At 35.8% G+C, this 26,757-nt stretch overlaps 1 long non-coding RNA gene across 1 annotated transcript; it reads left to right on the forward strand.

The window, feature by feature from the left end:
• The first annotated feature begins 4,786 nt into the window (after positions 1 to 4,786).
• Positions 4,787 to 26,757, forward strand: LOC133664438 (uncharacterized). Its single transcript, XR_009828584.1, has 4 exons — positions 4,787 to 4,899; positions 5,423 to 5,556; positions 13,177 to 13,248; positions 26,517 to 26,757. It is a non-coding gene; the product is annotated as an uncharacterized LOC133664438 (long non-coding RNA).

A 26,757-nucleotide genomic window follows, 5' to 3' on the forward strand; every position in this document is an offset into this window, starting at 1 on the left:
TTCAGTGTCCTTTCCGGTAAAATAAGGCTGATGCAATTGATCCTGTCTCAGAACCAGCCAATGAGGTGTCAAGTTTGAAGTCACGTGACAACATCTTGCAAAATAGCGTAAAAAAAAAGCGGTTAACTGTGCTACCTGGGCATAATACAACATAATAAACACTTCAATGCAGCCCGCTGAATGTTTTCAAACTATATAAATGATTCCAATGGTTAAAATCTGCACTTTTTTATGTGACATACAAGTTAGTACGTGTCATGATATGCAGTTGAACTAACTGTGTTACACAATATGACCAGCAGGTGGTGCTGGATAATGACGCTCGATGTAATATCACTGTTCTGCAGAACTATCCACAATATTCAGTGAGCAGGTTGTGTTATATGTGACCATGTGTGTTAACCTTTATGTGAGTTGCATTTTTATTTTTTTTGCACCATTATTAGGGAAGGTTGTTGGGGCTGTGTCAAATAAGTAAATGCTGTGCTGTTGTTGCACAGTACTTTCAAGGGTCATTAAACTAATATACTCAAATTGTCTGAGATAGCAGCAAATATGTAGCATTCAGAGACCGTCTGGACTTTTAGATTCATTTTGAAAGCACTCCGTGGTGACGTCTCGCAGGCCAAATTGAAGAAGCACCTGGCCCGCGGGCCGTAGTTTGGACACCCATGCACTAGAGTGCTGTCTTTGAGATGATCTTTGACTTGTTGTTTTGCAAAAGGTCCTCAAATACAGCAGAACGCTCCTATAACTCTGACAAAATAAATGGAGAAAAATCTCATTTCTACTGTAAAGGACACAATACACAGAATAAGAATATACAAAATAAGACCAATAGTAAAAAGACCGACCGCCCCCATTCCTTGGATGTCTGGAAATGTGGACCCCAAAACACTTCAGATTAACGTGAATAAAATTAATTCAAAGTTGGATTAAAAAAGTAAAAAAATAATTTTACATGAATTTTTCAGTAGCAAAAGGAGTCAGGACCTATTCAATAGGAATCAACTTATGACAGGTACAGAATTATGTCATCACAATACATTGATAGCTTATTATACTGAGAGCCATTTTTATACCATGAATATTATTTTCACTTCTTATTTTTGCAGCTAAGGTTTCAATAATCAAATTAAATAACAAACCAGATGCAGGACATCCCTATTTTGCTCCTCTTTTTAATGAAAAAGGTTAAAACAAATGTGATTATTGGTTTTAACTGATGCCATGGGCCTTGTATAAAGCATCTTAATCCATTTTATAAAATGATCTCCAAATCCAAATTTATGTAATGTGCAAAACATAAATGACCAATTTATGCGGTCGAATGCCTTCTCCGCATCAACAGTACATACTGCTGTGGAATAAGGGAGACTTCCCGCATAATAGATAACATTAAACAATTTCCTTGTATTGTCTGAAGATTGTCGACCTTCCATAAAGCCAGTTTGGTCGGTATAAATACATTTTTCAATTACACTTGATAATCATTCATTATTGGATACAACAGCCGTCTTCTGTTGATTATCTTGGCTGGAAACTGGTCGTTCCCTTGAGTTCTTTTCCCCGTTCCATTACCATGGATTTACTCTTTGGGTCAACAAACTGTGCAACAATTGGACGACATACTCCCCATTCTCCCCTAGAATGTAGTTTTTTTCCAATACCATGAACTCGTCCAAAGCCGATGTTCCTTGCTGTTGCGCCATCCATCTTAAGATGGGACGTGAGACAAGTTTGGACCAGCTCCTCTGGATCTTGTACTTCAGTGTAAATCTGTCAGCTAATGAGGAAAACGATCTGCCTGTTGCTGTATATTGTGTTGCAGGTACTAGCCTGGGCCCTGAAGGGAACGTTAACTTGATTGTCCCAAGATTGGTGCTGCAGGTGTCAACATAATCCCTGCAGAGCTCCAATAACAGCTTGCTCGTTTTACTTTTGGTGTAAAAAGCCTATATCTTGTATTGTAGATGCTTTAACTTGCATTAAAATGTCTATTCTAAGTGGAGATCAAACAAAAGGTGAAGTTTTGTGTGTTTATTTCACTGATAGGTGTGCCATTCTACCAAATCAGTGTCATTTGCATCCCCAGGAAATAAGATGCATAGATGCACGATAAAATTAACTCTTAAAGCAATTTCATTATGCAAAGTGTCCTTCACATTGAACTGATTGCTTATATTTACTAAGTACCATTTGAAAGAGTAATTTAAACACTGGAAAAATAGCATTGGTTGTAAAATGTGTCTTACCATGAAATATAGTAATTTAAATCTCTTACGTTATATATTTTTGCATACATATTTGTGTTACTTTTTATCCCAACTATCCTTAAGTTTTCTTTCTTTAAAAAAATTACAAAACTTAAAATTCACACTTTAGTTGTGTCCATGTTTTTTTCACTCAGTCATATTACCCTAACACATTATGCCCTCACATAAATGTCACATAATCGACAGAAAGTTGGATTCTAAATCCTCTGTCTGCCACATGGCTTATTTATTGTTCTGTATATTCCATATGTCAACTATGACTCCAGGTTAAAATTTCACCACAGTCTAGTTAGCAAAATTATTTATTAACATACATTTTTTTTTAAATATTTTGGGGGGGGGGGGTCAATGACTGTACTGTGCCAATTGTCAACATGCTGTGTGCATTAATGTTGAGTGGCAATATTTCATGTGTTGCTAATTCCATGCTAAAAACTCACTCCTGTTTCTTTACTGAGTTATCTTCGTTTTAGAAACAAAAATGAAATAAAGCTCCCTGAGCCAATACACATTTTGAGTAGTTCAATGTTTGTTTTAATCGGATTTACACTTGAAAAAAGACAGATATTAATTTAATGTATCAAACCCCAGTAAGGTTATGGCGGGCCAAATGGGAAACAGTTAAATGAAAAAAAAAAAGTTTAATTAATTATTTAAATGGAATATTAATTAATTATATTAGATTAAAAAATGTGGTAATAAATGTGTCATTCATTTATTTAATATAAAACTACATTTAATCATTTATTTTTTGCTTTTATTATTTCATGATTTGATTAATTTTTCATTATTTAATTATTATCTAAGGATGTATTCATTGATGTAATTATTTAATGCTTCAATGTTTTTACTTAATTAATTACACATTTACCTAATTATTTAAATATTTATTTATTTATTGAATTACGTCCGATTTGTCCCTTGTAAGAGTTTCATTAATTAATTTAATCTGTCAGCCCAAAGGCAGTGAGTGGGTCCTTACATCTGATTGGATACACTTCCACTTGTATTGACTGGACTAGATCTTGTAAACCCCCCTGACTTTGACGGCTGAGTTTGACGGATACATTTAAACAATTTAAATTCAAACGTATGGCCCGAGGGCCGGATCAGGCCCGCGAACAGGTTTTATCCGGCCTGCGGGATGAGTTTGCTAAGTATAAAAATTAACCTGAAATTCTTGAATGAAAGAAACTGCTGTTCTAAATGTGTCCACTGGATGTCGCAATAGCAATTCTTTGTATCTTTGTTGATGATGCTACATATGTACAGAATAAACCACATGATGTTAGTACATCAGTCGAGGAAAATGATCAAACTACTTAAATAACATACTGTAATTTGATTCTGATATACATTTTTTTATCTTGATAGATTGAAAATTAACACCAATGAGTTGACTGATGAACATTATCACATCATTTATTCAGAAAATATAAATAACGACAAATAACGATAGAATACTATTAAACGCAACATGTAAGTGTAAAAAAAACAACAACATTATGATTTGTACAATTTCAGAATGTGCTTGTTCTATTTTTGAACAAAGAAAACAATCTGAAGTTGTCTTTATTTCTAAGTTATCGTGCCGTGATTTTACCAGTTCAGCCCACTAGGGAGTGGATTTTTCTCCATGCGGCTCCCGATCTAAAATTAGTTTGACACCCCTGATTTAAATAATCAAATAAATTAAATCATGAAAATAAATTTATATATATATATATATATATATATATATATATATATATATATATATATATATATATATATATATATATATATATATATATATATATATATATATATATATATATATATATATATATATATATATATATATATATACGTACATACACATATATATATATATATATACACACATATATATATATGTATGTGTGGGAAAAAATCACAAGACTATTTCATCTCTACAGGCCTGTTTCATGAGGGGTTTCCTCAATCCTCAGGAGATTTCCTGAGGATACCACGGTATCGACCACTATTTTTTGGATAATCTAATTAAGACACATATATATATATATATATATATATATATATATATATATATATATATATATATATATATATATATATATATATATATATATATATATATATATATATATATATATATATATATATATATATATATAGTGAATGAATGAAATAAAATTAAAAAATAATCATGAATCATATGGTTAAATATTGAAAAGTAATTTTACATTAAAAAAAACCCACAAAAAAACTAATTTCTGTATTTATTTCCAATTTTGATAAATTACTGACACATGTATTTAAGTATTTACCTATTTTATTTTGTCCCATTTGGCCCTCCAAATACGAATCAGCAGCGTTTCAGTTGATTATGTGATTTATTTCAGGTTATAGTTATACTTGGCTGATTGCACTTATTGGTCAAACGTTAATTTGATGGCTCAACAGCGCCACCCTCTCCCACATAGGCTGCCATTAAGGCAGATGCTGTTACTACAACTCACTGCCAGTTCATTCCTCAATGCACTTGTACGGTTAGCCTTTTAGCCACCATGCTAACGTGACTTTAGTGTTCCCGATAAAGAGCGAAAGTGTACTGACCAGTACGTACTATGTTCCTCTTCAGGTAATTGCCCTTTAAAACTATATTTAAGTTTTGTGTTTTTAATAATACGCTAAATACGGTCAGTTCATGAGTCCCAACATTGATAATGTGTTGATAAGAGCCACACTGACCGGAACATACTCGATTTCTCTTCAGAAATTAGACGGTGACCCCAAACAATTCGATCTTCCTGTCACTCATTAAAAAAACACAAAACAGAGTAAAGGATGTTTAAACTATCAAAAAATTAAATCTATTAAGATTGGGTAACATTTACATGCATTATATTGTCGTTGGTGTTATGGTTAATTATTCTAAATAATGCAATGTTTGGTACTTCAGTTACTGTTGAACAAAAGCTTGATCCTTGAGTGGTGGACTCTGCTGCCCTCTCCTGTCTACTTAGTGTAACAGTTGCGTGGAACCAAAAGTACAATGTTTTCCAATCGTTATATTATTGTGTGAATGCTCCAAAGCATTCACACATATGCTTTTCTACATCAAAAGTCATCTATTTATTAAACTTATTTTTCTTCTTCTTCAGATTTTGGCGCGCTCTACCTTCCAGATTTTTCATCCGATTCAAACCGTTGCAACTTCAAACTGTTCTGCCTATTCGGGAATCGCGGGCTTTCCCTTGACAAATTCCAACAATTCCCAGATTTCCCAGAATTCCAGGTTTTTGCCATTTAAAATTAATTGACCATTTTTCAAACTTCCACCATTTCCACATTTTTCAACCGATTCACCTTCAACACATTCTAACCTTCTGGAAATTCAAACTACCCTTTTTCCAAGTTCAAAAAAATTCCAGGATTTTCCAGAATTCCTGGTTTTCCAAAGCCCTATTTCCCTATCTCCACCCTTTTTTCTGGCGACTACTCCTCCCATATTTTTCAACCGTTTCACCGTCAAAGCATTCCTCTTAATCAGGAGAAAAAACGAAGTTGTTTTTTGAACTGGAAACATTTCCGTTTTTCTTGAAATTCCAGGAATTCCGTAATACCATTTCTCAATTCGACATGATACTACTTCAACATTTCTCGACCGATTTGAAAAATTCCAACACCAACCATTTCAACTCATTCAGACCATTCAAGTTTTTTTTTACCATTTTCAAAAAAGTTCCAGATTTTATACCATTTATACCATTTACTACTTCAACATTTCTTGGCCGATTTAAACAATTCAAACACCAACCAATTCAGCTCATTTAGGACAGTCATGCTCCTAATCCCGCTTTTCCCCAAATTTCCAGGAAGTTCCCATTGAAATGAATGAGACATTTTTCCAAGTTGCACAATTCCCAGATGTTTCAACCCATTCAAACCATTCCAACATTAACACATTCCACTAACCCTGGACATTCAAACACTTTTCCAAGTTCCAAACCTAATTCCGGTTTTCCTGGAAATTCCAACTCTTCAACATTTAAACCATTCCAACATTCAAACTATTCTTACATTCATACTACGATCTGTCAGCATTTCAGTTCAACTTCAGCATTGGAGCATTCACACGCAATTCCTTCAGGAATTGCCTCATCTAGTTTTAAATATCATTACAATAGTGTTGAATCAGAAATAAAATAGTAGAATAAATATACATTATAATGCACTACATACATTTTATGTCATTTAATATTTGTCATTTTAAATATTTTACATGAGGGATAGACACATTAAATAAAATACAGTCTGACTGTTTGAAATGTGTAAATAATACATTTGCATGCACTTTTGCTTGATTCATCTCATACTTGTATAATGAATGAATGAAATTAGTTTATTTCGGTCATATAAGCAACCATTTTGTGTGATCTATTTAACAGCACAGTTTATATATATTAACAATCACACACATACACACACAAAAAGAAAAAGAATGACCGAAAAAGAAATAGGCTGAATCCAAGGCTTATATGTGCCTATCCTATACATTGACTAAAAATTAGATTGCCTGGAACATCAAAGTTAAAAAAATCAATGGGATGAAAGTAATCGTTGCTATATTTTATAATTTTCCATTATTTCACCTTTCAAGGCTTTCTTAAATAGAGCCTGTTCATACATACAATTCAGAACTTTTCTTGAAGAACCAACCTTCCTCTCTACAACATCTGTTTGTATTTGTGTTGAACCTCTACTATTTTTCTTCACCATGCAAGCGAGTGAAATGTACATTTCTGTGAGCCCGCCACAAATAAATTTGCACCGCCAAAGTAAGATTTTCATTTTATTTTTTAGGTGTGGTGTGTTCACCAGGTTACAAGGGACTATCTATGTCGCTTGTAGTTCCAACTCTATACAGCAGGTGGCATGATAACTCTGCATCTTAACACAACTCATATGCACATACTGTACCACAGCTGAATTGATCACCCATTATAACAATCTGCTCATCAATATAGTGATATATCAGAATGTCTAATGATGTGTGCATTATCTTTAAAATGAGTGCACACTTATATGGAACCCAGGAAACATGATTAATGTTTGACACACAAGCATGCACAAAATGAAACCAACACCCTTAATTAAGTCAGTGACTTCATGTGTCGTTGATATTTAGGGTTTAAAAATATGAGATCATGTCACACATTTATTGTGACACAAACCAAAAAGCTCAAACACTGAGTTGTGCGTCATTGCTAATTATGCAAAATAGACAAACAGATGCATTTTAGTCCTTGGGAAACACTGCACAAGTTTATTTTAGTTAACTATTCAGTTTCAGTTCATTTCGAACATGCATACGATACAATTTAATGCAGGGGTGTCCAAAGTGCGGCCCGGGGGCCATTTGCGGCCCGCAGCTAATTGTTTACCGGCCCGCGACACATTCTGGAAATGCTATTGCAAAAATTTTAAAAAACATTTTAAAAAGTGGAATGAGTTGCAATGTTGACACAAAGCTGCCATGCAGGCTGTTTATTTTTATTTTGTCTATCTTTATTTTTCTTTTTTTGGAATTGCTCCAAAAAAAAAATCAATGTTATAATGAATTATTGACCTATTCAAGGCTCCTTTCTTTGACAAAAGAGCATAAAAACAAACAAAATAATAGTTGAAATCTAAAATCGACAGATATATCTGAAGTTGATCTCGTAACTTAAGTGTTGAAAGTAAAAAAAATTAATAAAAATGTATCACCTTATGAGTGGGGCACCTTGTGGATCCAAATATATTTAATGGGATTTTACTTATCTTTTCACATTGATTACTCAAAAATAATAATGAATTCAAATCAATGGTGTCCTGCATTATTGATATTTTTAAGGCTCTAATTACTTCACATCAAACATTGCTTTCGGAATGTTTTGGACAGTGGGGGAAATACTGCATATTTCAGTTTTATTATAAAACACAAAGTTGTCTTTGACAGAAAAGGCATTAAACCTTTTTGTTTTTTTTAACTTTACATCAACCTGAAGTTGATATACTGTAGAGATTTACTGTAAGCGTTAAATAAAAAAAATACAATAATAATTTGACTTGTTTTTAACATTTTAATGGCTTAAACCCTTTATGGTCCCCGAGAGCCCTGAACGTTAAAAAACAAAAAACAAATCCATATATTTTGTTACAGTTTGAAATTGAAAAATATCAAAATGGCCCCCGCATGCTTTAAAGGCCTACTGAAACCCGCTACTACCGACCACGCAGTCTGATAGTTTATATATCAATGATGAAATCTTAACATTGGAACACATGCCAATACGGCCGGGTTAACTTATAAAGCGCAATTTTAAAATTCCCGCTAAACTTCCGGTTGAAAAACTCCTTTGGATATGATTTATGCGCGTGACGTCACAAAATCCACGGAAGTGGTTGGACCCCATCGGACCGGATACAAAAACCTCTTGTTTTCTTCGACAAAATGCCACAGGATTCTGGACATCTGTGTTGGTGAATCTTTTGCAATTTGTTTAATGAACAATGGAGGCTGCAAAGAAGAACGTTGTAGGTGGGATCGGTGTATTAGCGGCTAAGTACAATACTTACAGCAACACAACAAGGACTACTTACTTAGCAGACGCTTAGCCGATGCTTGCCGCCAAACCCACGGATGAAGTCCTTCGTCGCGCCGTCGATCGCTGGAACGCAGGTGAGCACGGCTGTTGATGGGAAGATGAGGGCTGGCTGGCGTAGGTGGAGCGCTAATGTTTTTATCTTAGTTCTGTGAGGTCCGGTTGCTAAGTTGCTAAATTAGCCTTAGCGTCGTTAGCAACAGCATTGTTAAGCCTTACCAGGCTGAGAATTTTTAACCGTGTAGTTACATGTACATGGTTTAATAGTATTGTTGGTCTTCTGTCTATCCTTCCAGTCAGGGGTTTATTTCTTTTGTTTCTATCTTCATTTGAGAACGATGCTATCACGTTAGCTCAGTAGCTAAGTGTGTCCCTGATGTATTGTCGTGGGGATAAAAGTCACTTTAAATGTCCATTTCGCGTGCTCGACTCTCATTTTCAAGAGGATATAGTATCCGAGGTGGTTTAAAATACAAATCCGTGATCCACAATAGAAAAAGGAGAGAGTGTGGAATCCAATGAGCCAGCTTGTACCTAAGTTACGGTCAGAGCGAAAAAGATACGTCCATCACTGCCTCTCTAGTCCTTCACAGTAACGTTCCTCATCTACGAATCTTTCATCCTCGCTCAAATTAATGGGGTAATCGTCGCTTTGTCGCTCCGAATCTCTCTCGCTCCATTGTAAACAAAGGAATTGTGAGGAATATTACCTCCTGTGACGTCACGCTACTTCCGGTACAGGCAAGGCTTGTTTTATCAGCGAGCAAAAGTTGCGAACTTTATCGTCGATTTTCTCTACTAAATCCTTTCAGCAAAAATATGGCAATATCGCGAAAAGATCAAGTATGACACATAGAATGGATCTGCTATTCCCGTTTAAATTAAAAAAATTCATTTCAGTAGGCCTTTAATTTTTCCGTGTGTGGCCCTCAGTGGAAAAAGTTTGGACACCTCTGATGTAATGCATCACATATTTACAGTTGTTAATTACAGCTCGTCCGAAAAGGAGTAGTAAGAAGCAGAGCTTATTTAATCCTACCACATTTCATATCCTAGCAATTTTATCCCATTTCCGTGTTCTCTGTTTGTAACATGACAGTGAATAAATAAATAATATACCATAATAAGTAAACAAATATTAAATACATAAATAATCTTTATGTCATAAAAAAAAATGTTTAAGATGTTCATTATAATTGTTCTTCTTTGTACTTTGTGAACACTTGTAGTTTGAAGTCTCTTAAACTGAATCATATAGGTGCTTTGTTTCATTTATTTGGTTAATACATTCCATATTTTAACCCCACATACGGACATGCTAAAGGTTTTAAGTGGTGTACGAGCATACAAATGTTTTCAATTAGATTTTCCTCTAAGGTTATATTTCTCCTCTTTTGTTGAGAAGAATTGTTGTACATTCTTGGGTAGCAGGTTATAGTTTGCTTTGTACATAATTGTAGCTGTTTGCAAATGCACCAAGTTGTTGAATTTCAATATTTGTGATTCAATAAATAAAGGGTTTGTATGTTCTCTGTATCCAACATTATGTATTATTCTAATTTATCTTTTTTGTAACACTGTTAGTGAATGAAGAACACATTTGCAGTTGTTTCCCCATATTTCTACACAATAACTCAGATATGGTAACACTAGCGAGCAGTAAAGAATATGAAGTGATTTTTGGTCTAGAACATGTTTTGCTTTATTTATTATTGATGTGTTTTTTGCTACTTTATGCTGTATATTTTTTACATGAGGTTTCCAGTTCATTTTATCATATATTATTGCACCCAAAAATGTGTTTTCTTTTACCCTTTCAGTGTCTACTCCGTCTATTTGTATTTGTGTTTGACTTTCTCTTCTACTGTTACCAAATAGCATTATTTTAGTTTTACTGAGATTCAAAAATAGCCTGTTTTTGTCAAACCATCTTTTTAATTTGTTAATTTCTTCTGTTATTATTTGCATTAGCTTTTGTGTGTTATCTCCTGAATAAAAAAACACAGCTGTATCAGCTGCAAATAATACTAACTTTAAGTGCTTTGTGACTTTACAGATGTCGTTTATATAAAGATTGAACAATTTTGGTCCAAGTATTGATCCCTGAGGTACGCCACAAAATATTTACAGCTTTGTAGAAGTGAGTTCGCCTATATTCACATATTGCTTCCTGTCTGTTAAGTAGCTTCTTACCCAGTTCCAGACCAACCCTCTGATTCCATACATTTCTAATTTGTTAATTAAGATATTGTAATTGATTGTGTCAAATGCTTTTGTTAAATCCAGAAACAGTGCAGCAGCACATTTTTTGCTATCTATTGCATTGGTAATCTCTTCCGTTATTTCGATTAATGCCATTGATGTTGAGATTTTGGCTCTTTATCCGTATTGGTTGTCTGTGAGTGTTTACATTTTTTTCATGAATTTGTCCAATCTGTTGTTAAACAGTTTTTCAATAATTTTAGAAAATTGGGGAAGTAGAGAAACAGGTATTTAGTTTGTAAACTAGTGTTTGTCACCAGCCTTATAAATTGGTACGACTTTTGTTATTTTCATTTTATCTGGGAATTTGCCTGTTTGAAATGATGTATGCTGAATTGAATGTATTCTGAAATCTCTTCAATAAGCTTTTTTATCATTTCTATATACATTCCGTTACAATCAGTTAATGTCTTGGATTTAGATTTTTTTCACAATATTGATTACTTCCTCTTTTGTCACACCTTTGACTCAAAGAAGAAATAGCTGCTGTCAACGAAGAAAAAATAGCCTCTGCCAACAAAGTAAATAGCCGCCAACGAAGAAGAACTAGCCACCCTCAACGAGGAAGTAAATAGCTTCCACCAGTAAAGAAAGAATAGCCGCCAATGAAGAAGAAATAGCCGCTGCCAACAAAGAAGAAATACTCCCGCCAACAAAAAAAAATAGCCACCACTAACGAACAAGACATAGCAGCCGCTAACGAAGACGAAATAGCCCCTGCCAACGAAGAAGAAATAGCCGCCGCCAACATACTTGCCAACCTTGAGAACTCCGAATTCGGGAGATGGGGGAGGAGAGGGGGGGGTATATATAGTAGCGTCCCGGAAGAGTTAGCGCTGCAAGGGGTTATGGTTATTTGCTCTGTTGTGTTACGGTGCGGATGTTCTCCCGAAAGGTGTTTGTCATTCTTGTTTGGTGTGGGTTCACAGTGTGGCGCATATTTGTAACAGTGTTAAAGTTGTTTATACTTTCACCCTCAGTGTGACCTGTATGGCTGTTGATCAAGTATGCCTTGCATTCACTTATGTGTGTGTAGAAGCCGCATATATTATGTGACTGGGCCGGCACGCTGTTTGTATGGAGGAAAAGCGAACGTGACAACAGGTTGTAGAGGGCGGTAAAGGCAGTGCCCTTAAGGCACGCCCCCAATATTGTTGTCCGGGTGAAAATCAGGAGAAATTCTGGAGAATGGTTGCCTCGGGAGATTTTCGGGAGGGGCACTGAAATTCGGGAGTCTCCCGGGAAAATCGGGAGGGTTGGCAAGTATGGCCGGCAATGAAGAAAAATAGCCCCCGTCAACGAAGCCAATAGCCGCCGCTAACAGAAAATAAATACTCCCAGCCAACGAAGAAGAAGTAGCAGCCGCTAACGAAGAAGAAATAGCCCCCGCCAACGAACAAGAAATAGCGGCCCTAATGCAGTAGAAATACCACCCTCGTTTAAACCATGCAAACTTTTATAATGACCCTGCGTATTTAGGAATAGGAATTGAGAATCGTAGGAACCGAAATTTATACGAGGAATTGAAACCAAAGTCGTTAAAATTCAAACAATGCCCAACCCCGTATATAGGAAATACAATATGTTGTATGTTGCGTTCTAATGCAGTAATGTAATCCAACATCCAGTACATCCAATATCCATTATCCATTATTGTATATGTCTTTGCTGCAGCCAGACATTCCAGCAACAACAGTATCCATCTCACAGTTTCTCATAGTTGAATTGGGCAGCAACACAATGGCACAAGGACATTTATTTGCATAATGTCAAGGAGGTGTTTGAAAAGAGCTCGGCAGAATGATGAAGCGTATCCGCTGCACTGCAAAACAATGGCCTGTGAGCAAGTGTACTATATATTATCTCACATGTAGTGGTCCTGTTTTAGTGCAAGCTGTAGATCAGTATGTAAGAGCAGCATTATACAAATGTTTTCCATTTTGAATAAAATCAAAATAAAGTATGTTTTGATCATTTCACTTTAGCTTATCCCTTCACATTCGCAGAATTGGTTGGGGCGCACTTAAAGATGATGCCACCAGCTGTCTCCACCCGTCTCTGTCCTCCACTGCCCTCAGGTATCTTATCCAGTCCATTCCCAGATGTTATCTTCCCATCTTTTCTTTCAAAAATGTAATTTTGCTGCAATTATTGTGTAATGTTTTTTGTTTATTTACACGCCGCTTAACAGCTTGGTCAATGGAACTCTTTAGTTCCATTGACCAAGCTTCTTATTATCATGAGAAGCTGCTGCTGTGTCGTTTTTTACTTCACCATTCATTTGTACGAGGTCCGTTCCTACAACTGTGGTTGAATTTGTAGTGTAAGTCAGAATTTATACCTAAATTAACACCTACTACTCTCACAATGTACACAGAACACTTGAAGGATCTATACAATACTGTAATACATTTAATGAAATTCAAGAACTAGAAAAGAACTCTTGAGAGTGCAGACCTACTTCCCTTGGCTCTACTTCCCAATACTAACAAAGTCCTGAATCCAGACGGTGATCCGGATCATCCCCAAAATGTACAGTGGGTCTGGGTCAATTTTTGCCTCAAGAGTGGGGTTGGTAAATTTATCCAGGATTAGCTGCAGTGTGCTCAAACAACCACCATGTAGCATATGTGACCAGATAAAGCTGTGTCACCTCTTTCTTTTTCGGACTAATCAGGTCTTCACGTCAAGGAAATGCCATTCTTCACGCATTCTTCATTCACTCTTTAAGTGCGAGATGAGGCAAAAACTAATCCAGATCCATACCCACTGTACTTGTCCCTTGGCCTATTTCGGACATTTTCTGAAAGGTTGAAGGAATCTGTAGCGAAATAAAAAAAGCGGAGTAAACACTCTTTGTCTCTGCGGGTGGAGGCGGTGCCGTAAACACACACAAACAGAAGTTGAAGCTTGTAACGTAAACATACACACTAAAAAATGAGTTTCGAGTGTTGGGTTAAATTTTGGAATTATTTTTATGAAGAGCAATCCATTTTTTGGGTTATAAGGGTATTATTTTAACTCAATTTCTGGGTTTTCAAAACTATGAACCATTTTTGGGTTGTTTTTCAATGAGTAACACATTTTTGGGTAAAAGGCTTTTTTAATTAAAAAGGTACTTTTTTCTTGAAGAGAATTATATTAAGAATTAATCTCATTAAAATTATTTACAATCACACATCTTATGTACATGAAAATATTTGAGCATGCTGTATAGGACTACTATGACCATACACTGCAATTCTTGTAAAAAAAAAAAATGTCACTCTTATCTTGCTTTTGAGTATATTTTAATGGAATAAAAATAATTTTGATCAGTAGTTGGGAAGGAGTAGGACAAGCCATCAGTAAATTGTATAATTTTTTTTTTACCAACTATTGGGTCAAGGAGCGCTAAACTGCGCAACCTAATAGTTGGGTTTGGAATAACCCAACATTGTAGTGAGCATAACTCAGATTTTGTGTTAAATAAATTCTAACCCAATAGTTGGGTTATGAATCAACCAACATTGAGTTAGAATAACTCAACTTTTGGGTTTAATAATTCAACCCAATAGTTTGGTTGGGAACAACCCAACATTAAGTTATCATAAGTCAACGTTTTGGTTAAATAATTCAGCGCAAAAGTTGTGGTGAAAAAATTAACCCAACATGTTGGATTAATTTCAAATAAGGTGTTCGTCCTTTTCTAAACCAGCAGTTGGGTTATACCCAACATGTTTTAGTGGGTAAGGTAACCTAGTAAAAGTGATGTATCTAAAATCTAATCGAGTTGTTCCTCATCTCATTTTGGAAATTTTTTAAAAGTGTAATAAAAATCCGCCCATAATATTTTGAGTTATGCGCTTAGGAGACATGACAGAGGTTAAAGTGTAGTTTTTTTGGGGTTTTTTTTGTACAATATTAACCATTTATAGGAATGCATTTGTAAGCACGAAATGAGGGCCACCTGCACTGGTCTAAAACCAGATACTGTAAACACAGGGCCAGTGTCAAGTACTATTTTCAAAGATAATTGAATGATGTTGTGATTTATCATAAGTACCATCCCAGTAAAACACAGGAAAAATATTTTAGGCAAACACAAACATTTTTGTATCAATAAACTTATTTGAGAACAACCCAACAGTTATAATACAGAATGTATCAATCGCAACAAAATGATACAGTTATTGTATTTGATAGGGGTGAGGGAAAAAAATCGATTCACATCCAAATAACAATTCTCATTTATTCGGATTCAAAACAAATTTCAAATGTTAAAAATAATTGTTAAAAATAGAATAAAAGAAAATAAAAATTATATATATATATATATATATATATATATATATATATATATATATATATATATATATATATATATATATATATATATATATATATATATATATATATATATATATATATATATATATATATATATATATATATATATATATATAATTTTTTTTAATTTTATTTTTTTAAGAATCCTGTTTTGAAAAAGCTTTACCCTCATTTATATACCAAAATCGGTTTGAAAAGATCGTGTTGAATCGATATTGATTCTGAATCAAATCGTCACCACAAGAATCCTAAGCTGTTGTAGGATTCACATCCCTAATATTGTATTACATGTATTTGAGTTAAATAAATTAAATGGTGCAAATTAAGTGAACAAAAACAAAAAGTACTATTGACCCTCATTTAAATGCTTTGGTTTTTGGCCCCCAAATGGGCACTCCTGTGTCCAATAACATACTCACTGAGTTTGTAAACAATATAACACTGAAATGCATTAGGGCTGTCAAAGTTAACGCATTATTCACAAAAAAGTATTGCATTAATCGTGTATAATAATGCAATTTATTATGTTTTTGAGTTTTGAGCAAAAAAATAAGTTCATTTGAGTCAAAACATTGGGGTGTTTTTTTTTTTTTAAGTTAATTTTAACTTCCGGGGATGCTCGATGTAAATGTTCTTCAAAGTTTTTGAAGGGTGTAAAATATTTAGCATTCATATTTTTTTTTCACTTTTTTTGTTTAAAAATATTCGGTACTAAACAAAAATAGCTAAAGTGTTTTATTTGAGCCCTTTGATCAAATTTTGTCACAGTTTCAAATTAGGGATTTTACTAATATAAACTTCTGACATTGTCTGATCAAAAAGCTTTCATTGGGTCAAAATAAAAAAATAAAACATGACAGTTTGATATTTAAAAAAATAATAATTGAGATTTGAAGAAAGAAAAAAAAAGTTTTCATGCCCTTTGAAAAATGAAGGAATTGTATGTGGGAAACAAAAAAATCAATCTAATTTTCGCTAGTGTTACCATATCTGATTTATTGTGTAGAAATATGTGAAGATAACTACAAAAGTACACTTCATTTACTTACTGTGTTACGAAAAAGGTCAGTTACAATAATACACATACATTGCATATAGAGAACATACAAAACCTTTATTTATTGAACCAAAAGTATTGAAATTCTATAATTTAGTGCATTTGCAAACAGAGGAAAACTATAACCTGCTACCCAAGAAAGTACAACAATTATTCTTAACAAAAGAGGAGATATATAACTTTAGGAAAAAAGCTAATTTAAAAAATTTGTATGCATGTACAACACTTAAAACATTTAGGATATCAGTACTTGGAATTACATTATGGAATGAAAAAGTCAAGACAAAGTACTAATATGATCCAGTTTAAAACTGTTCAAATTACAAGTGTTCACAAAGTACAAATTCGAAGAATCCTGAAAAACATGTTAAACTTTAATGAAAAATTATATAATCTTGTTCATCTAATCATGTGATGTTCACCTTATTTACTATTTATTGAGATTGATGATTGTTTGTGGCGTAAATTATGTATAAATGGAGAACAGGAAGTGAAGAAATGTATTAGTAGATACTATGAAATGGACAAGGGCTATGATTAAATAAGCTCTGATTCTTTTCACTCCTTTTTCAACATGTCGTGAGAAACTGAAAAAATGTGATGTACCATATTGTGATTGTGTCCCACCTTCCGTTTATTTCGAAAATCCTCGAAAAAATTGTTGCACAGCAGCTAAATGAACACTTAACGTCTAACAATCTCTGTGAACTCTTTCAATCTGGTTTCAGGGCAAATCACTCTACGGAGACAGCCCTCGCAAAAATGACTAATGATCTATTGCTAACGATGGACTCTGATACGTCATCCATGTTGCTGCTTCTTGATCTTAGCGCTGCTTTCGATACCGTCGATCATAATATTTTATTAGAGCGTATCAAAACACGTATTGGTATGTCAGACTTAGCCTTGTCTTGGTTTAACTCTTATCTTACTGACAGGATGCAGTGTGTCTCCCATAACAATGTGACCTCGGAGTATGTTAAGGTAACGTGTGGAGTTCCCCAGGGTTCGGTTCTTGGCCCTGCACTCTTCAGCATCTACATGCTGCCGCCAGGTGACATTATACGCAAATACGGTGTTAGCTTTCACTGTTATGCTGATGACACTCAACTCTACATGCCACTAAAGCTGACCAACACGCCGGATTGTAGTCAACTGGAGGCGTGTCTTAATGAAATTAAACAATGGATGTCTGCTAAATTTTAGCAACTCAACGCTAAGAAAACGGAAATGCTGATTATCGGTGCTGCTAGACACCAACACCTATTTATTAATACCACCTTAACATTTGACAACCAAACAATTACACAAGGCGACTCGGTAAAGAATCTGGGTATTATCTTCGACCCAACTCTCTCGTTTGAGTCACACATTAAGAGTGTCACTAAAACGGCCTTCTTTCATCTTCGTAATATCGCTAAAATTTGTTCCATTTTGTCCACTAGCGACGCTGAGATCATTATTCATGCGTTCGTTACGTCTCGTCTCGATTACTGTAATGTATTATTTTCGGGTCTCTCTATGTCTAGCACTAAAAGATTACAGTTGGTACAAAATGCGGCTGCTAAACTTTTGATAGGAACAAGAAAGTTTGATCATATTACGCCTATACTGGCTCACCTGCACTGGCTTCCTGTGCACTTAAGATGTGACTTTAAGGTTTTACTACTTAGGTATAAAATACTACACGGTCTAGCTCCATCTTATCTTGCCGATTGTATTGTACCATATGTCCCGGCAAGAAATCTGCAGTCAAAGAACTTTGGCTTATTAGTGATTCCCAGAGCCCAAAAAAAGTCTGCGGGCTATAGAGCGTTTTCTATTCGGGCTCCAGCACTCTGGAATGCCCTCCCGGTAACAGTTAGAGATGCTACATCAGTAGAAGCATTTAAGTCCCATCTTAAAACTCATTTGTATACTCTAGCCTTTAAAATAGACCCCCCTTTTAGACTTAGACTTAGACTTAGACTTCCTTTTTATTGTCATTCAAATTTGAACTTTACAGCACAGATAAGAACGAAATTTCGTTACATAAACTCATGGTAGTGCAGGATAAAAAAAAAAGCAATAAAGTGCATATATAAATAAATATATATATATAAATAATATATAAATATATATATATAAAATAAATAAATATATATAAATATATATAAATAAATAAATAGATTACTGTACAGGTAAATATATTGCACTTTTTCCACATGCATCCACATTTATGGATGTATGTTGTATTGTCCTTTTTATTCCAGCGAGATAATCCATTTTGGGGGGAGTTGAGGGGATAATTTAATTATGATGCGTTCAAGAGTCTTACGGCTTGAGGGAAGAAGCTGTTACAGAACCTGGAGGTTCTGCTTCGGACCAGACCAGTTGATCTGCCGTTTCTTTTCTGCTCTGCCTCCCATCTCCTTCGTGGTTCGGTGGCCACGGATGAAGCGTTGGCTGTCCAGGGTCGGGACCCAGGGTGGACCCGGGGGCGGGGTGGGTCCCCACATCTGCGGTCCCCTCTAAGGTTTCTCATTGATATCCCGTTGGGTTGAGTTTTGTCTTGCCCTGATGTGGAATCGTTTAGGCTTGTGCAGTCCTTTGAGACACTCGTGATTTAGGGCTATATAAGTAAATATTGATTGATTGTATACACGTTCAAAATCAACTTAAACCATAAACACATACGTGAAAATTAACCAAGAAAAAATTCATAATATTATTTTTCATCACATTGGTATTGATCTGATATTGCTACTACCCTTGTTATCAATAAACTAAAAAATTCCATCAATCGGCCCACCCTTAACATACATAAAACACTGCAGTACTCATCCAAGTTGGTGCAGTTCTACTTCACTGCAAACTTCAACCATTAATGGATTTTTTTCAAAAACTTGAAATCTCTTCAGTGTAATAAGCACGTTTTTGTAATATTTTTGATCAACTTGCTGGTAAATATGTTAAAATGTGGCATTCCTGCTGTCAAACTTTATGTTAAATATGAACACGAACATGAACAGTGTTCCTGAATCTCACTCACATCTGCAGATAATTATTGCAACATAGCTCCATGCTCATCACATTTGGAAATCGCAAGTGAGTCATCACCCCCCTGTGCACTCCATGCTGCCATGGAGCATGTGTCAAATGATATGAAATGATGTCTCACATGAGGCAAAATCATCTGCGTTGCTTCCCTTTACATCTCAAAACAGAATGACCTCAACTCAATATCCTGTCTTCTATCAATGAGATTAAGGTGGTATGCTAACAACAGGAAATTTGCTCTCGCAAGGATAGTCCAACAGCCATTTTTTGGGTGAATCACCAGCTAAGTCATAATGTTCCTGAACCATGTCACAATAGGTTAAGCTGCTATTCCGTAATTAGTCACAGAAGGCAAACTAAGGTTATCAGTGGGATTGTCATTTCACATAATGAGTAAGCATGTTAGTGAGGCGTGCTGAGCACCTGCACTGTGACTCACGCGTTTGTTTGCACCGCTCACATGAGGCAGAAGTGCCATCAAAAACACACAGCCCGTGAGCAACTGACATATGACTCGACTGATGTGTTGCGTTACTACACAACAACATTGTGACCCAGATCCTTCTGACAGCTTGGTTTGTCAGCACATCTTAAAAGAAATTAGGATGGCAACTTGAAGTTAGACCTTCAGCCTGGACTGTGGACGTGGATATTTTTCAGCTGTATTTGAAACTATCAACCTATTTCACAGTTTGGGAAAAGTTTGCATTTTAAAACAAATACACAGACATAAATTCATAATTGATACTCTTGAATTAAGGTAATGATAAATAGTAATAAAAAGTTAAAGAAAGTTACAGCAATGTACACTTTATACCATGCTTACATCTCATTGTGCAACATGAGAATGTTTAAAGGGTAAAGAAATGTGATCTCTGAAAGGGGTAGACATTATTTCCAAAGTAGGACCTCCACCCAGACATACAATACTAATTAATAGCTCATGAAAAACAAGATTGTGTTTGTTATTTTCATTGTTTGTGGGCCGAATCACCTATATTAGAAAATAATCTCATGAAAATGACAGCTGTCATGTGATTATTATCATCAAACATATAACTTGTAATTAGGTCAGGTTTGGGACAGGTGTGATGCTAGTATGGCCACAGTGTGCATGTCTGATGTTGCTCACCTGTGGTCCAGGAAGTTTTAGCGTTTGCTCAAACACATGAAAAATTAGAGGGAACATTGCTAATGTTCATGAATAAGTTTAAAAAAATAAATAATAGTTATTAAAATTAAAACGTTAGCTGCTAAAATTGTTTATGTAACGAAGGCCGAATAGTGTTAACGCTTAAAATAACAATGTCGCTAGAACTTGGTTATTAGCAGTTTTTGAATGTTTTTAGAGGGCTTTATGAGCGCAATAGATGACTCCCATTGTCTACATTGTTAGCCATCTAATACAAGCTGTATTTTACAATTTAGAATCCACAAAACAATTACAAATATGTGTGTTTTTGTTTCACATAGGGATTGTGAATTATTCCAAAATTCCCTAAAAAAACCCCTTCCCCTAGGATCCCTAGGGTCCACATGACCAACATGTCACTAACAAGTTCTCTTAATGCACGTTTGCTCCTGAAAATGAATCTGGCAGTCATTAACCATAATATCAATTAGTTTTTGAGTAACCGGTAGATAACTAACTGTACTTGGAATACAAAAGGAATACAAAAACTGTTATTTTCATCACTTACTGTAATTGCATGTTTTTGTCGCCCTGGTGATGGTCCATTACTTCAAAACTGATATGGTTAACATTATAAACAAAAAATAGATATGAAATAGTCTCCTCTTCCACAGACACCATAGCCTGGGTTTTCTAATGCTCTTTCAACATTTCCTCTTGCATCTTGATGAAAACATCAGTAGAAGAGGACACAAAATAAAATACTAGCGACATACAGTCTTCATCTCTAATTTTTCCGCTCTTCTTTCTACGTTTTACGCATGTCTTACTCCCCTGAGGGCCTTCCTGATTTTCGGGATCGCATATAGCTTAATTATTTTTTATTTTTTATCCAAATAAATAAAATTATCGCTGAAAATTACCTTCTTCATGTTGGCTCTCTCCTATTTTACATTGGTCAATTTGACTGAAAATGTCAATGCTTTTCTCATATTCTCATAATTTGGAAATGTATGCAGGCTGACCCCATCTTTAGCTGTATTGCTACAACCTGCAGCAATGCATCTGGCAGCCATATTTGATAATTCCTCCAAATTCTACGCACAAATATGGGATGAAGATGTCAGGCTTGCTACTGACAGTTCGGTCATGTTTGGGTTTTCCTGTGTTTTGGTGTTTTAATTCCTGTCCAGTGTTATTTATAGTTTCTACTTCCTGTGTTTAGAATCACTTCCTGTCCTGGTGCTCTTGTTTTGTCAGTGTTTTCTGTTTGGTTTCTGTGTTTTGAAGCACCTTTACTTTCTGTTCCATGTCCTGTCAGCACACCTGATTCCACTCTGATTCTAACCCTAACCCATTGTACTTTCTAGACTGATGCTGAGTGTGCTGTTTTTGTTTGTTCCCTGCTTCCTGTGACTATTAAATTAGTTTTACCTGTATTCCGCCTGCTATCTCTGCATCCTTGGGGTCGCGCTGCAAGCAATGCTCACCAGATCCGTGACAGAAGATGCTACCAAATAACATAGGGCCTGATCTACTGAGACTATGTGTACAACAGATAACAAGTGCCAAATTGGTGCAGATCTCCCTATTTAAATGGAAATTTTACATGTACTACAGTCATTATGGGCCCATGGAAACACTCATTTCCCTCCGCATTCATGTTTTTATGCTCGCCAACTAGCAGCACACAGCTATAATATATGACACCTTTTCTACAATATAGAATCACGATTTTAGCACGGTGACGCTCTGCACGGATGCGGTAGACCATCACAACACGGCAGAGCATTCATGCGTCTGCAATGATCCAAACACAATGTAATGCTTATCACAAGACATTTTTTCATTTATGAGATACATTATAATAATCGATTTCCTAAATGAAAAAACGAACGGTATTAAAAAAACCCGCCAGAAGACACCAAAACGCATCAATTCAATAATCTTTATTCAGCGCCTTTAGTCATCCAGCAGCTATAAAATGATACAATTATATTGACGATGTGTCTATTATTTTTATCACAGTCCAAATTTGTTTCCACACACACACGTAGGACGTAGGGTTCTTTGTCCATCGTCTGCCTTTGCAGCGCGATCACCTCTTTTTCTCACCGCCATGTGTGTAACTGTGTCAGTTTGCACATACACTAAATTGCCAAAAGTATTTGGCCACCTGCCTTGACTCACATATGAACTTGAGGTGCCATTCCATTCCTAACCCATAGGGTTCAATATGATGTCGGTCCACCTCTTGCGGCTATTACAGCTTCAACTCTTCTGGGAAGGCTGTCCACAAGGTTGCGGAGTGTGTTTATAGGAATTTTTGACCATTCTTCCAAAAGCGCATTGGTGAGGTCACACACTGATGTTGGTCGAGAAGGCCTGGCTCTCAGTCTCCGTTGTAATTCATCCCAAAGGTGTTGTATCGGGTTCAGGTCAGGACTCTGTGTAGGCCAGTCAAGTTCATCCACACCAGACTCTGTCATCCATGTCTTTATGGACCTTGCTTTGTGCACTGGTGCACAGTCATGTTGGAAGAGGAAGGGGACCGCTCCAAACTGTTCCCACAAGGTTGGGAGCATGGAATTGTTCACAATGTTTTGGTATCCTGGAGCATTCTAAGATATTTTTACTGGAAGTAAGGAGTTAATCCCAAATCCTGAAAAACAACCCCACACCATATTACCCCCTCCACCAAATTTCCCACTCGGCACAATGCAGTCCGAAATTTACCGTTCTCCTGGCAACCTCCAAACCCAGACTCGTCCATCACATTGACAGATTGAAAAGCGTGATTCATCACTCTAGAGAACGCGTCTCCACTGCTCTAGAATCCAGTGGTGACGTGCTTTACACCACTGCATCCCACGCTTTGCATTGGACTTGGTGATGTATGTACGTGGGCTAATTGGAAGGTCACATGAAGTTTGAGGCTCTGTAGCAACGGACTGTCCAGAAAGTCAGCGACCTCTTTGCACCCCTCTCTGTCAGTTTACGTGGCCTACCACTTCGTGGCTGAGTTGCTGTTGTTCCCAAACTCTTCCATGTTCTTATAATAAAGCCGACAGTTGACTTTGGAATATTTAGGAGCGAGGAAATTTCACGACTGGATTTGTTGCACAGGTGGCATCCTATGACAGTTCCACGCTGGAAATCACTGAGCTCCTGAGAGAGGCCCATTCTTTCACAAAAGTTTGTAGAAACAGTCTCCATGTAGGTGCTTGACCTTATACACCTGTGGCCGGGCCAAGTGATTAGGGCACCTGATTCTGATCATTTGGATGGGTGGCCAAATACTTTTGGCAATATAATGTATATTTAACAAAATAGCGCCCTCACAAAAGTTTCAGCCTTGATAGATCACATTGTGCATGCTGAATGATTATATTTGCATTTTCTTCTCCCAGTATTGTGGCTGATAATCAGCATATATTCTGCATATCCATGAAGACAGACACCCTAAATGGATTGCGCTCCTTATTCTGCTCACCTACAGTAAGAGATGCAATCCTTTGCACACAAGTTTAGTTGATCAGCTTTGCCTCAGATAAAAAGTTTGCATGTGTTTTAATACACACAAAAGATTTAGTAGATCGAGCCATTATTACACAATATCAAATGACGTCAGCAGGCTGATGCAGGCCCGCCCACATTTTGGAGCTAAAAGTTGGCATACCAAAATATGCTGAAACTCGTTAGAAAACAAGCTTAAAATCACTACTGAGTCTATTTAGAGGGGGAATTATACCTGAACACATCACTTTTAGGTCCAGGACTATGAAATAAGTGGCAATTATGGGGCCCTTTAACAGCTTGCGCTGGGTTGCTCTCGCATGCACTGTCATTAGGAGGACACAGGTTCGAGCCCCGGGCGGAACGGAAGCAGAGGCTGGACCAGGCGGGTTACGCAAGTACCAATAGTAAATCAAAAATTAAACAGTTTGGAACACATAGATTATCCATCCATCCACATAGATTATTTTGAATAAAAATGTAAATATAAATTAACAATAACTATTAATTAGCAAATGGGAAATGTGTATAAGATGCAAGAAAACACATAATAAATATTAAAAACAAAAATACACATGAACATAAATGGTATAATTAAACCACTTTTATAATTTTGTCTTTTTACTTTATTTTACATTGGTTGCTTTGTATTTTACATTCCTTCTTGCCAAAAAGTCTGAAATATATTCAGTCTCAAATTTGTAGACCTTTATATTTTGATAAATTAAAATGTATTTAAATTATTTTAATGTTCAGATTATAATCCCTAAAGGGAAAATCCAGTGATACTGTTTGGTATTGTATATATTGTATCACACAAAACCAGACCACACACGTGCCATGCATGCAGGAAGCTATATCAGAGTGAGGGGGTGCACTTCCTTAAATTGAAACTAGCATCTACTATCTACAACTGCACTTTTCACTTTCATTTTTATTTTCTTTGACGCACTGCCATCAAACGAGTCTGTCTACTTGGGAGACATAACAAAAAGAAAAACTCATAAACTCAGGAAATACGTCCCTGTACACAGGAGAACTTAAATTATGACCAATGTATGACCCTGTAACTACTTGGTATCAGATCGATACCTAAATTTGTGTTATCATCCAAAACTAATGTAAAGTATCCAAACAACAGAAGAATAAGTGATTATTGCATTTTAACAGAAGTGTAGATAGAACATGTTGAAACGGAAAATAACCAGATATTAACAGTAAACTATCAAGTATATTAATAATATTTTTTTGCGGCTTGTCCTTTTATAATTTTGAGAAAAAAATAGAATGGGAAATGACACGATATGTTACTGCATACGTCAGCAGACAAATTAGGAGCCTTTGTTTGCTTACTTACTACTAAAAGACAAGTTGTCTAGTATGTTCACTATTTTATCTAAGGGCACAATAATAAACATATGTTTAATGAACCCTAAGATTTTTTGTTAAAATAAAATCAATAATGCCATTTTTTGTGTTCCTCTTTATTTAGAAAAGTATCGAAAAGTATCAAAATACATTTTGGTACCGGTACCAGTACCAAAATATTGGTATCAAGACAACCTTATGACCAACATTAAAAAACAGTAGCGTAGTAGGCCTAAATACTTGTTAAAAACAAGGAAGAGGTTTTATTTAACAAGTGGATTTAATATTTTTGGCCATTGTAACATTACACTCAGTTTGAACAGTAACTCTGTGTTTGAATATTTGATAAAGTGATTCTTTGGCGTACCACTAAATACCCACCTACCCCTAGTGGGCTCCACACATAGCATAGAGTGTTTATGTGAGTGTATCGCGTTACTAAATCCTTCACAATATCTGAAAGTGATCTCATAGTAACTTTGTCAGGCAATGGTAATGAACAGCTCCTGACATCATGTGCATGATACATTTATACAAGCTGCAGCTGGGGACCTCATTGAGTGACAGGCCATTACAGTAAGAAGGAAACGTGTCTGTCTTCCTGTTATTCATAGCACACACTGTTGTGCAACAGTTTGCCGTTTCGTAGAAATTGTCACCAAGGACCCATGAACTGAGAATTGTTTCCTCGATGGTTGCTCAAAGGTTAAACAAAGATTGACACACACCAATGCTCAAGTGGGCAGTGAGTGTAAACAAAAATGAAAGAGGGGGAAGCGCGTCATTAACTGAGTGAGGATGATGGTGCAGGTTGCATGTTGTGACGGTGCATTAGTGAATGTGTGTGTTTGTGTGTAGGTTCACCGGTGATGATGTCGTGGGTACAACTTGTGCTTTTCTGTCAGGAGCGGCTGAATGACTGATGGCTTTCTGCAAGAGAAAACTCAGTGTCGTGTTGAAGCAGAGGCCTCCCGTGAAAACACTTTAATAAGGTATCCGTGCCCTGAGTTGCGGAGACTCATAAAAATACTTGACAAACACTCACTTGTATCAATTATGTTTTGCTCAAACACACACAAAGAGATACATTTTATGTTTCACTGGGTTTAGAGCTATACTTCAAATAAAGGAATTAACTTTTAAACA

Source organism: Entelurus aequoreus, linkage group LG02, assembly GCF_033978785.1.
Source record: "Entelurus aequoreus isolate RoL-2023_Sb linkage group LG02, RoL_Eaeq_v1.1, whole genome shotgun sequence".
Lineage (NCBI taxonomy): Eukaryota > Metazoa > Chordata > Actinopteri > Syngnathiformes > Syngnathidae > Entelurus > Entelurus aequoreus.